Source organism: Mesocricetus auratus, unplaced genomic scaffold, assembly GCF_017639785.1.
Source record: "Mesocricetus auratus isolate SY011 unplaced genomic scaffold, BCM_Maur_2.0 Super-Scaffold_6731, whole genome shotgun sequence".
Taxonomy (NCBI): domain Eukaryota; kingdom Metazoa; phylum Chordata; class Mammalia; order Rodentia; family Cricetidae; genus Mesocricetus; species Mesocricetus auratus.
The window spans coordinates 9,773,281-9,787,220 of record NW_024429185.1 but is presented as its reverse complement, the minus strand read 5'-3'; positions in this window follow the sequence as shown (position 1 = coordinate 9,787,220).

Genomic DNA, 13,940 nt, shown 5'->3' with positions numbered 1-13,940 from the left:
ATTTTTCGATTCAAGTATGAGGTGTCTTCAGCGGCATCTGACTTCCAGTTTGGAGAGAAACCCAAAGCAAAGGGAGCAGTGATGCTTAAAGAGGCTCTGTGGGAAGCAGGGCGGTGGTGGCGCACGCCTTTCATCCCAGCACTCGGGAGGCAGAGCCAGGCAGATCTCTGTGAGTTCGAGGCCAGGCTGGACCGAGAGCCTCCAAAACAATACAGAGAAACCCTGTCTCATAAAAACCAAAAAAAAAAAGAGGCTCTGTGGAAACTAATTGGTTGACGACACTTATTTAACAACCTAGGGTGTCTGTGAGAGGTATCATAACCCTGTACTAGGGTAACACCACTGAAGCTCCGTATGTATGTATGTATGTATGTATGTATGTATGTATGTACATATTTTAGAAAACTTTCACAGTGGTAGGTTTACATGCTATTCTTCCACAGTACTTGGTGTTAATTATCCTTTTCAAACTACTTTCTTCACCCTGTTCTCCTATGTCCCAAACTCATTTCACCTTCCAGACCCATTTTTCCTTTCCCCATTCATATCTGTAAGCTATTTCTATCCTGCTTCTGATTTTTTATTGGGATCCCAACAGATGGTCCTTAGTAATTCTCTGGCTTCTGGAGATAATCCAATTTAAAAATATCTGATGATTCAAAGCTACCCTAAAATATGAGAAGTATGCATCATTTCTTTTTTATTTATGGCACTGGGTGACCTCATTCAAGGTGTTTTTTTCTGTTCCAGCTACTTATCTAACAATTCCATACTTTCATTAGTCTTTAGAGTTAATACCATCTTGTGTACTTGTACCACATTTTCAGTATGTATTCAGCAGCTGATGGACATCAGTCTGTTTCCATTTCCTGGCTATTGTGAATGGAGCAGAGATGACCACGAATGAACAACCATGTTTTTAATAGGACAATAAGTACTTTGGATACATGGTCAGGAATGGTATAGCTGGGTCACACAGACTCTAATACTGTCCACAAAGTGTTCTACTGTGCAAGAAATTCAATAATATTCAACACTATTTCCAATTTTTTAAGAATTCTTGACATTGGCTCACAACAATTTGCACATTCACATTCCAACCAACAGTGAATAAATGTTCCCCATTTTCCTACATTCATACAAGTTGCATCAATTTCGGTTTTCTTAATCTTATAGATTCTTTTTTCATTAATGTGTATGACAGTATTGTCTACATATATGCATGTGAATTATGTGCATGCCTGGTACCCACAGAAGTCAGAAGAGTGTTCAGTTACCCAGGAGTTGTGAACTACCATGTAGGTTCTGGGAAGTGAACCTAGGTCTACTTTTTAATTTTTTAAATTTAAATTAGAAACAAGCTTGTTTTACATGTCAATCCCAGTTCCTTCTCCCTCTCCTCCTTTCCTCCTCCCCTGTTCCCCACTCACCCCCTATCCCATGCCATTTCTGTTCCTCAGGGAGAATGAGGCCTTCCACGTGGGATCATCAAAGACTGTCATATCATTTGGAGAAGGCCTAGTTCCCCCCTTCCCCGTGTATCTAGGCTGAAAGAGTATCCCTCAATGTGGAATTGGCTCCCAAATACCATGTGTATGTTTGAGATAAATACTAATTTACTATCAGAAGCCCCATAGCTTTCTGAGGCCTTCTCAATGACACCCACGTTCAGGGGATCTGGTTCAGTCCTATGCTGGTTTCCCAACTACCAGTCTGGGGTCCATGAGCTCTGCCTTGTTCAGGTCAGCTATTTTTGTGGGGTTCACCAGTCTGGTCTTGACCCCTTTGCTCATCACTCCTTCATCTCTGCAACTGGATTTCAGGAGTTCAGGGCAGTGTTTAGCTGTGGGTGTCTGTTTCTGCTTCCATCAGAAATTGGATGAAGGCTCTATGATGCATATAAGGTAGTCATCAATCTCATTATCTGGAAAGGGCATTAATGTAGCCTCTCACCTATTGCTTAGATTGTTAGATGGTGTCACTGTGGTAGATCTCTGGACATTTCCCTAGTTCCAGAATTCTCTTCAAACCAACAATGGCTTGCTCTATTATGGTATCTGTTTTCTTGTTTTCTTGTTCTCCTCTATTCTTCCCCCTACTCAACCTTTCCGTTCCCTCATGTCCTCCTCTCTCCTCCTCTTCCCCCCTTCACTTTCTTCCAGCTCCCTCTCTCCTTCCCCCAAGCTCCCAATTTGATCAGGAAATCCTGTTCCTTTCTCATTCTATGGACCTTCTCAGTTTTAGGAGGTCTCGGTTATTATTTGTCAATCTCAGTGTTTGTGCTACTGGTGTTATGTTCAGGAAGCTGTCTCCTGTACCAATTCTTTTTTAAAAAAAGTTTTAGGAGTTGAAACTCTCCTATAAATTCTTTTTTTTCTTTTATTTTTTATTTATTTTTCAGTTTAAATTTATATTAGAAACAAGGTCAGTTCCAGGTCTCACTCCCTTTCCCTCCCCTCCTCCCGTACCCTCCCCCCAACCTCCCCAACATCCCCTCATTTCCCCAGGGAGGGTGAGGCCTTCCATGGGGGTGTCCATAGTCTATCATTTCATCCAGGGCAGGGCCTAGACCCTCCCCCAAGAGTTCAGGGTGAGAGTGCATCTCAAATTGTTGGATGGGAGTCCAAAGTCCGTGTGTATACTCGGGATGAGTACTGATCTACTGCCCAAGGCTCAATAGAATACCTAGGCCTTCTCACTGACACCCCCATTCAGGGGGTCTTGATCAGTCCCACGCTGGATTCCCAGGCTGATGCCTGGGATTCAAGAGTTAACCTTTGTCAGGTCAGCTGTTTCTGGGGGTTAGGCCAGCCCAGTCTTAATCCCTTTGGTCATCAGTCCTCCCTCTCTGTTACTGGCTTTCTTTTTTTTTTAGAATTTAAGTTTTTTTAATTTTTATAAATAACTTATCTGGTACAAAGATAGTTTACCCAGCTAAATCACAAAACCATCAACTCAAGATATCCAAATTACGTTTTATTAATAAAACAAGTAAAAACTGATTTGCTAGATTTCACATAGAACCGCAGAGGAAGCTGAAGAACGAGTTCAGCTCAGTACTTAACCGTGGGAGTCTGCCTCTTCTTCCATCAGCCACTGAATGAAGTTTCTGTTTCCCAGACTCTCTGGCAATGGGATTGTAGGCTGGCACTCCCCAGATCTATGTCTAAAATCCATACATGAGAGTACATGCCATGTTTCTCTTTTTGTGACTGGGTTACCTCACTCAGGATGGTTTCTTCTAGTGTCATCCATTTGCCTGCAAATCTCAGTATTCCATTGTTTTTTTCTGCTGAATAGTACTCCATTGTGTAAATATACCACATTTTCTCTATCCACTCTTCAGTTGAGGAACATCTAGGTTGCTTCCAAGTTCTGGCTATTACAAATAATGCTGATATGAACATAATAGAACAGACATCCTTGTTGTATGAATGGGCATCTTTTGGATATATACCTAAGAGTGGAGTTGCTGGGTCTTGTGGTAGGTTTATTCCCATTTTTCTGAGGAATCTCCTCTGAGATACCATCTCACTCCTGTTAGAATAGCTAAAATCAAAAACACCAAGGACAACTTATTCTGGAAAGGATGTGGTGAAAGGGGAACACTCCTCCATTGCTGGTGGGAGTGCCAACTTGTTCAGCCACTTTAGAAATCAGTATGGAGATTCCTCAGAAAAACGGGAATAAACGTACCAATTCTTTTGAATTTACCTCGTACTTTTTCTGCTAAGAGCTTCAGTGTGACTGGACTTTAGTTGAGGTCTTTGATCCATTTGGACTCATTCATTTCCTCTTTTAGGGTCTCTATCATCTTCATGAAGTATGTCTCTCTTAGGGTCCACCTTGTTTCCTTGTAGACTGGTATTCCTTTGCTCTAAGTCAAAAAGTCCATATATGAGTGAGTACATACCATGTTTGTCTTTTTGACTCACTCAGGATGGTTTGCTCTAGTGCCATCCATTTGCCAGCAAATTTCAAGATTCTATTGTTTTTTACACTGATTCATACACCATTGTGTATATGTATCACATTTTCTCCATCCATTTGTCAGTTGAGGGGCATCTAGGTTGCTTTCAGGTTCTAGATATTACAAATGATGCTGCTATGAACTTAGTAGAGCAGACATCCTTGTTGTATGAATGTTGATGGGGAAGTCCTGTGTAAATGTCAATAAAACACTGTTGACCAATAGGGAAGCACGATAGGTGGGACCAGGAGTTGAGGAGGATTCTTGGAGAGACATGATAGAGACAATGTAGCTTGCCAGAGAAGTAAGATGTCTGGGCCCTTTTCTCTGGTAAGAGAAATACTTAGATTAACAATTATGGATTAGACAGTAAGAAGCAAGCAAATGACCAACACCTTCATAATTAATATAGCCTCCTATGTGTTATTTGGGGACTTCAACTGTGGCTAGCAGGGAAAAACCAAAGCGGCTGGAGGAGGAAAACTTCATGTTACATAATGGTGTCAGCAGGTGGGATTGAATTTTCACAAAAGAACGACAAAAGATTTAAAGGGATTTTAGAAACAAAAGAACAGAGAGAAGCATGGCATCTTGATAGCAGCATTTTTCTCAGGTGAGCTATGTTTTGCTAAAGACAAGCAGAGACTCATGCAGCTCACTTAAGGGAGTCTTTCTGACTCAACATAAGCAAAAAGAAAAGAAAAAAAACCAACAAGGTTTTTTTAAGAGACTCTGATAACAACTAAAAGGTGTGTGTGTACGTACAGCTGGAAATGGCAGTGACCATATCTCCAATCTGGAAGCTTTTGCTAGATGTCAGCATAGACTGAGGCAGTGTGTTTGAGTCATGCTTACACCCACCATCTTGGAAAAACTACAGTTTAAACAGCCATGGTTTTAACAGATAAGACATGTGGCCAGAAAAAAACATAAAGATTTACAGTAAAGTCAGACTTGGATGAAGGAAAACCTCTAAAGGTTTACATTGTGCTTAAAATATATGTAGGATTGAGAGAAAAAGAAACAGCATAGTTGTAAATAAATAGAGAAGCCAGCTGGGGTGATGCACACCAGTAGGATTTGCTCCAGAGGCAGAGGCAGGCAGGTTTCCAGAGAAACCCTGTCTCAGAGAAATAAATAAAAGTAAAAGAAATAGAGTAATGATAGATAAATAAATAAGCCACATAAATATGGAAAATACACAGAGAATCTGGATAATGTATGCTATTGTGTTTTTCAGTTTTTTGATTGCTAAGGAAGCAACAACTGCTAACGTACACTTGATTATAAATGGTGCTGAATAAATTCAACTTATATCTTTTGAAAATGCCTTGACTTCAAAATTTAAGTATAAGGATATGTTACTTTGGAAAAGATATTTTATTTCTGTTTCCACAGAAAATGGAAAGCTGTGGATTCCTTCCAGGCTTCTGTGGTTTGATGAACCAAGACCCCCTGAAGCAATTGGCCAGGTGTTCCAACAATTAAGACAGCTAAGGTGATGCAGCCTTACAGACTACAAAAAAAAGAACTTGGCCAAGGTTTCTGAGTTTTGTCATGATCCCCATGGTATGAACAGTTCCCCCATCCAGCAGGAAGCAGTTTGGAATGAGCAACATCCAAATTCCCATATTGTTTATAAATCTTAGTTTACACTTAAATGGTGTTGCTTAGAATTGGGTAATGATCAAAACCAATCTCTTTTTAATGGTAAAAGGGCGATTATGGTATGGAAATGAATACTTGGTATGGGTATAGTTTTTCATTTATTGATACAAATTCAAGGTCAATTTTGTGATATGTATATTTCTCCTCTTGATTAAGTATTATGCTTATACTGATCTGTTAAAGCATAATACATAATTAAATACAGATTATAGACAGGTACTTATAATAGTCAGAAGTTATAGTTAGGTAAGTTAGGTTTTCTAGATATATAGAGATGTATTTGAAATAGATAGATAGATATTCCTCAAACCTTTCAAAGACCTTCAGAAAATGGCATTTTAAATGGTTTAGGATTTTTATTAACAATGAGAAATGTCTGTTCCTGGTAGCATCAATTACATCTGAGAGGAAGATGGGTGTCGAAGAAACTTGTTATGGAGTTTGCTTCCAACATGGCAAGTTAGCTATTTGGACAAGAAATGCTCTTTCCTAGACTGTTTGACTGTTGCTGTATAAACTGGACATGTAAGACTCACAGGAAAGTGACTGCTGAACTCAGTCTTACAGGGTTCCTGTGGAATTGCTGGGTCTTGTGGTAGACTGATTCCCATTTTCCTGAGGAATCTCCATACTGATTTCCAAAGTAACTGTACGAGTTGACACTCTCACCAGCACTGGAGGAGTGTTCCCCATCTTCTCTAGCATAGACTGTCATTGAAGTTTATTATTTTAGCCATTCTTGTAGGAGTAAGTTGGTATCTCAGAGTTGTTTTGATTTGCATTTCCCTGATGGCTAAGGATGTTGAGCACTTTCTTATGTGTTTTTTTCATCCATTTTAGATTCCTCTAATGATAATTCTCTATTTAGTTCTGTACTCCAGTTTTTAATTGGATTATTTAGTGTTTTGGTGACTAGCTTCTTGTGTTTTTGTATATTTTGGAAATCAGCTGTCTGTCAGATCTGGGGTCATTGAATATCCTTTCCCATTCTGTGGGCTGCTATTTTGTCTTGTTGACTGTGTCCTTTACCGTACAGAAGCTTCTCAGTTTTAGGAGGTCTCATTTGTTAATTGTCAATCTCAGTGTTTATGCTACTGGTGTTATATTCAGGAAGCTGTTTCCTGTACCAATTCTTTTGAGTGTACCTCGTATTTTCTCTGCTAAGTGGTTCAGTGCGACTGGACTTATGTTGAGGTCTTTGATCTATTTGGACTCTCATTCATTTCTTCTTTTAGGGTCTCTATCATCTTCATGAAGTATTTTTAAGTTTGTTCTCTTCTGCTTCATCTGTGTTGGGATGTTCAGGTCTTGTTGGTGTAGAGTCCTTACTCTGGTGGCATCATATTGGTTTTCCTGTTGTTGAATATATTCTTATATTGTAGTCTTGCCTTTCCATCTTCAAGTGCTTATAAGGGGGGTCTCTTCCTCTCCTGGTGGGTACAGTTCCAAGATGATCGGTGGATACAAGCAGGTCCAATGCTCTGATGGTTCTCACAGTAGGGCTGAGGCACTCCCTCTCCTGATGGTTGGGAGCTGGACTAGCACAGAAATGTGAGCAGACTTGAGGTTGCTTGATCCACCAGGGGTGAGTTGGCCTACCCTCAGTACCCAGGCCAAGAGATACCAGAGGAGGCAACTGAAAGTCTGGCCTGAGGCATAGACTCAACTCACCTCTCCCCTGAGTGGGGGAGAGAGCAACCCAATGATATCAGCAGACTCATGGTTGTTTAGTCTGCCAGGGGCAATTCTACCTACCTGCTGTCGAACCTAGGTACTTGGCTGGAAGAGGAAATGCTTTTAAGTACTGAGCCATATCACTAACCACAATCATAGTCATGTTGATTGTGGTAAAAGACACCTCACAGTGGGTTCAGTTTGCATTTATTTCACAGTTAAGGATACTGAATATTGTAATTTTTTCTCTGTCATTTGTGTTTCGTGTTTTTAGAACTCTTTATGGCCATACCCCATTTTAAAACAGTTTGTTTGTTTTCTTCTTGTTTGTTTATAAGCTCTGTGCAGTCTATGGAATAACCCTGTGTCAGATGCATAACTGTAAAGTTTTTTCCTATTCTATAGGCCTATTCATTATTGACTAGGTAGAATGGTGACCATACTCACATTTAAATCCAGGATCCTCTGGAATTTAAACAAGGACCAACATAAAATAATTCTTCATTATGTAACTCTTTCCACTAATAGCTTCTAAAATTGAAAGAATCAGACTTAGAGTATAATAAGAATTTAATATCCTTATTTATCTAAAAATATTTACTAAGTGAAAATTAATAACATGTGAGATTACAAATCTAAATGCTTTTAACAGAAAGACCTAGATATCCATCAATAACACATTTTCATTTTAACTCGAGGGAAAGGAAAGATTTTTTCCATATAGATGTTTAGAATGAATGTATCCATATACTATAAAAATGACACAAACTCTGACAACAACCCAGTGGCTAAAATGTGGCTATTTTTGAGAAAATTAAAAATAAATCCAATGCTATGCTGTAATATATTCAATTTGTTTGGCTGAGGAAATAATTTAGTCAAACATATTCATACATTAGTAAAATACTTAGAAAATATCTTATTCTTCCATCATGTAACTGGCACTGAATCAAATTTGTATATTTCTCCATTGTGTTAGAAATGCAACTCCTTCATGTATTAGAAATTCACTAAGATTTATGCAAATAAATAAACACAAACATGTCCGTAATAACATACACACTGATTCTGGTTTATTTCAAACGTGTAAGGTCTCTCATCCTAACAGATAAAACTCCCATAAATTGGATAACTGGAAAATATTCATTTACATCTAAAACCAATTTCCTCTGCAACTCCTATTCTGGGTGTTTTGCTATACATCAGTCTAACATTGTAGAGAAAGTGATTCTGTATGGGAGAAAGACTGTAATGGCGAGCTGCAGGTAAAGGTCCCACTGGCAGATGAAGGAAAAGAATACGCATTGAGTGGAAATTTGGGAGATGGAAGAAGTAATTCATCATCTGAGTCTTCAAAATTGTTGCATGCTAATTTATTTTTATGCCATAAGGATACAAAACATTGTCTTTAAGTATTGAGGCTCTAGGTGAAGCTAATAAGAGAGTTAGATCTTCTACTAAGAAAGTCTTAGTAAAACTAAAGTGTCTTGCAAAATAACAAAAGGAAAACATATCTGACTCTATTGCCATTCTGTACAGAATTTTCATTGGAATATAATTTCTTTGTTCTTTCATCATAAATTTTGCATGTATAATAAAAACACAAAATGTGAACACTTCCAATTAAATAGTTTGATAAAAAGACTCATCTCTTTTTTATTTAGATATCAATTAGTCACAAATGTTGGATTTAGTGGTATGATGCATCCCAATAACTACATGTCATGAAAAACAATGGATTCTAGTGATGAGGAGATTTAAATAAAAACCAAAAGGCATGAGGATGTAGTAGCCTGCTTGCATAACAAACACGAAGTCCAGGGTTGGATCTCTAGTACTGAAGAAACTGGACCTAGTAGTGCTGGACTGTAATCCCAGCATTCAGATTGTAGAAGCAGAGGTTCTTAGAATTTCAATGGGGATCTTTGGCTACATAAGCAGTTTGAGGATAGCCTGTGTTACACGACAACTTTCTTCAAAAAGTAAAACTGGTTGCTAAAGATGAATTAAAATCGCACACCTCTGACTCAGTGACCATTGTAAAAGTGATAGCAGAGAGAGCCAGAACTGGTAGGTGGTTGTAAAGTGCAGCGTTCCCACCAGCCCAGTTCCAGAGCCGCATCAGTCCCAAATGAGCACACAGGAGGATATATTAATTATGAAGCTGTTGGCCGTTTGCTTGTTTCTTACTGGCTATCTCTGACTTAAGTATTTAACCCAAGTATTCCTCTTACTAGAGAAAGAATCCGGACCTCTTACTTTTATGGTGGCTACATGATGTCACTCTTTTTCAGAATCCTCCTCAACTCCTAGTCCCACCTAACTTGCTTCCCTTTTGGTCAACAGTGTTTTAGTGACAGATACACAGGACTTCCCCATCATCAATATATGTAGGATTGGGAGACAAAAAGAAATGGCATACTGGTAAATACATGGAGAAGCCAGCTGTGGTGGTGCATGCCGGTAGGATTTGCTTCAGAGACAGACACAGGAAGATTTCCAGGGAAACCCTGTCTCAGATAAATAAATAAATAAATAAATGTAAAAGAAATAGAGTAATATAAGTCACGTAAAGATGGAAAATACACAGAAAGTCTGGATACTATATACTATTATGTTTTTCAGTTGTTCAGTGACTAAAGAAGGATCAACTTCTGAAATATACTTGATTATAAATGCTGCTGAATTAATCCAACTTGAATATTTCAAAAGTGCTTTGACTTCTAACTTTAAATATAAGGACCAGTTACTTGGGAAAAGAGTTTTTGTTTATGTTTCCGCAGAAAATGAAAAGCTGTGGATTCCTTCCAGGCTTCTGTTATTTGATGAACCAAGACCCCTGGAAATAGTGACCCAAGTGATTCAACATCTAAAACAGCTAAGGTGATGCAGCCATACAAAACCCGAAAATAAGGACTTGTGCAGGTTTCTGAGTTTTCTCATGATCCCAATGGTATGAACAGTGCCCCCATCTAGCAGGAAGCAGTTTGGAATGAGCAACATCCAAATTCCCATATTGTTAATTAATCTTTGTTTTCATTTAAATGGGGCTGCTTATAATTGGTTAATGATCACAGCCAATCTCTTTTTAATAGTAAAAGGGGGATTAAAGTATAGAAATGAATACTGGGTGTGGGTATGGTTTTTCATTTATTGATATCAATTCAAGGTCAATTTTGTGATATGTATATTTCTCCTCTTGATTAAGTATTGTGCTTATACTGATCTTTTAAAATGTAATTCATAATTAAATACAGACTATAGATAGTTACTTATAATAGTCAGAATTAGGTTAGTTAGGTTTTCTAGATGTATAGAGATGTATGTGAAATAGATAGATAGTTATTCTTCAAACCTTTCAAAGACCTTGAGAAAATGGCATTTTAAATGGTTTAGGGTTTTTCTTGACAGTGAGAAATATCTGCTACTGGCAGCATCAATTATATCTGAGAGGAAGGTGGGTGTCGAAGAAACTTGTTATGGAGTTTGCTTTCAACATGGCAAGTTAGCCATTTGGGCAAGAAGTGCACTTACCTAGACTGTTTGACTGTTGCTGTATATACTGGACATGTAAGACTCATAGGAAAATGACTGCTGAACTCAAACAGTCTTTCAGGGTTCCTGATTCATCGAAGTGTCTATGAGACTTTCTGTAGGACAAAAAAAAAAAAAAGAATAACAGACTGCTAACGCAGATGGACAGCTTGAAATTTCCTGCTTTGCTGAGAAGTCTTCTGGACACATTGTGGCCTTTGGGCTGAAGATAGATGCCCCAACATTAGAGAGGATCTTCAGGTGACTGTCCAGGTAGCAATATATCTCTGTCAATCCTAGTGTTTATACATTATCTTTCTGTGGTCTTTGATGGAGTTGAAGGTAGATAGTTATCACCATAGTTTTCCTTAGTCATGATAAAAGATTAGCTACATATAAAACTTGAGACTCATACAGATAGGATAGATGATAAAATATATTCTTTGAATCTTAGTAAATGTTAATGTACAAAATATTGTAACTATGTTCTTACCCGATAACTGTTCTGTTATATATAATTTGACTATATTAAAGTTAAAACCTTTCTTTTTATTTAGACAGAAAGGAGGAGATTTTGGGGAAGTCCTGTGTATATGTCAATAAAGCACTATTGGCCAATAGGGAAGCAAGATAGGTGGGACTAGGAGTTGAGGAGGATTCTGGGAAAGAGAGACATGACAGAGACATCATGTAGCCACCATAGAAGTAAGAAGTCCAGACCCTTTCTCTGGTAAGATAAATACTTAGATGGGTTAAATACTTAAGTCAGAGATAGCCAGTAAGAAACAAGCAAACGGCCAACAGCTTCATAATTTATATAGCCTCCTGTGTGTTCATTTGGGACTGCTGTGGCTCTGGAACCAGGCTGGCAGGAAGGCTGCACTCTACAGGTGGTACAGGAAAACTGTGTCTTCTTTAAACAACAGGACAGTTTCACATAGGAATTCACAGTAATTATGCCACCATGTCCATGTACAAGCTAAAGTCAGATAAAATCATAGTATGGAGAGGAAAGGTAAGTATAAATGTCTATCCCTAGTTGAAGAGCTATCATTAACTGAAAGCTAAAGGAGATGGGGAATAAGCCTTGTAAATGATTATGTAGCTTGACCACACTCCAGTGGAAGGCTACATATTCAATGCTTAATGTAGCACATCTTAAAATTATGGTCTTAATAAATAATTATAGAGAACACAAATTTAGTGAGAAGAGAAGGAAGGATGGATCCTGCAGGGAGAGAGGGTTGAATATAACCAAAACAAAAAGAAATATTTTTTTCTTTTCTCTTTTTTTAATATTTATTTTTAAGTTTAAATTTAGATTAGAAGCAAGGTTGCTTCACAAGTCAGTCCCAGGCCCCTCTCTTGTCCCTCACCTACTCCTGTGCCTTCCCCCCAACCCCCCATTATCCCCTCATTTCCCCAGGGAGTGTTACGCCCTCCATGGGGGTGCCATAGTCTGTCATTTCATCCAAGGCAGGGACTAGAACCTCCCCCAAGAGTTCAGGGTGAGAATGCACCTCACATTGTTGGATGGGAGTCCAAGGTCCATGTGTATACTCGGGATGAGGACTGATCTACTGCCCAAGGCTCAATAGATTACCTAGGCCTTATCACTGACACCCACATTCAGGGGTTCTTGATCGGTCCTATGCTGGATGCCCAGGCTGATGCCTGGGATTCAAGAGTTAACCTTTGTCAGGTCAGCTGTTTCTGGGGGTTAGGCCAGCCCAGTCTTAATCCCTTTGGTCATCAGTCCTCCCTCTCTGTAACTGGCTTTCTTGAGTTCAGCTCAGTGCTTAGCCGTGGGAGTGTGCCTCTTCTTCCATCAGCCACTGAATGAAGTTTCTGTTTCCCAGACTCTCTGACCATGGTACTGTAGGCTGGCACTCCCCAGATCTGTGTCTAAAATCCATACATGAGAGAGTACATGCCATGTTTCTCTTTTTGTGACTGTGTTACCTCACTCAGCATAGTTTCTTCTAGTGTCATCCATTTGCCTGCAAATCTCAGGATACCATTGTTTTTTTCCTGCTGAATAGTACTCCATTGTGTAAATATACCACATTTTCTCTATCCACTCTTTGGGTGAGGGGCATCTAGGTTGCTTCCAAGTTTTGGCTATTACAAATAATGCTGCTATGAACATAGTGGAACAGATATCCTTGTTGTATGAATGGGCACCTTTTGGATATATGCCTAAGAGTGGAGTTGCTGGGTCTTGTGGTAGGTTTATTCCCATTTTTCTGAGGAATCTCCATACTGATTTCCAAAGTGGCTGAACAAGTTGGCACTCCCACCAGCAATGGAGGAGTGTTCCCCTTTCACCACATCCTCTCCAGCATAAATTGTCGTTGGTGTTTTTGATTTTAACCATTCTGACAGGAGTGAGATGGTATCTCAGAGTTGGTTTGACTTGCATTTCTCAGATGGCTAAGGATGTTGAGCACTTTCTCAAGTACCTCTCAGCCATTTTAGACTCCTCTATTGAAAATTCTCTATTTAGTTATGCAGCCCACTTTTTAATTGGATTCTTTGGTATTTTAGAGACTTGCTTCTTGAGTTCTTTGTAAATTTTGGAGATCAACCCTCTGGCAGATGTGGGATTAGTGAATATTTTTTCCCATTCTGTGGGCTGCCTTTTTGTCTTGCTGACTGTGTCCTTTGCCTTACAGAAGCTTCTCAGTTTCAGGAGGTCCCATTTATTAATTGTTGATCTCACTGTCTGTGCTAGTGGTGTTATGTTCAGGAAACTGTCTCCTGTAACAATTCCTTCAAGGGTACCACCCACTTTGTCTTCTAAGAGGTTCAGTGTGGCTGGATTTATGTTGAGGTCTTTGATCCATTTGGACATAAGTTTTGTGCATGGCGATGAACATGGATCGATCTGCATTCTTCTACATGCCAGCCTCCAGTTATGCCAGCACCATTTGTTGAATATGCTTTCCCACACACGTATGAACATCTGATCTTTGACAAAAGAAGCTAAAAATATACAATGGAATAAAGAAATAATTTAAAAATTATAAACACCAAAAGTAGTGAATGTCAATATGTAATCACAAGTATTCCTTCAAATGGTTTTATCTATAAA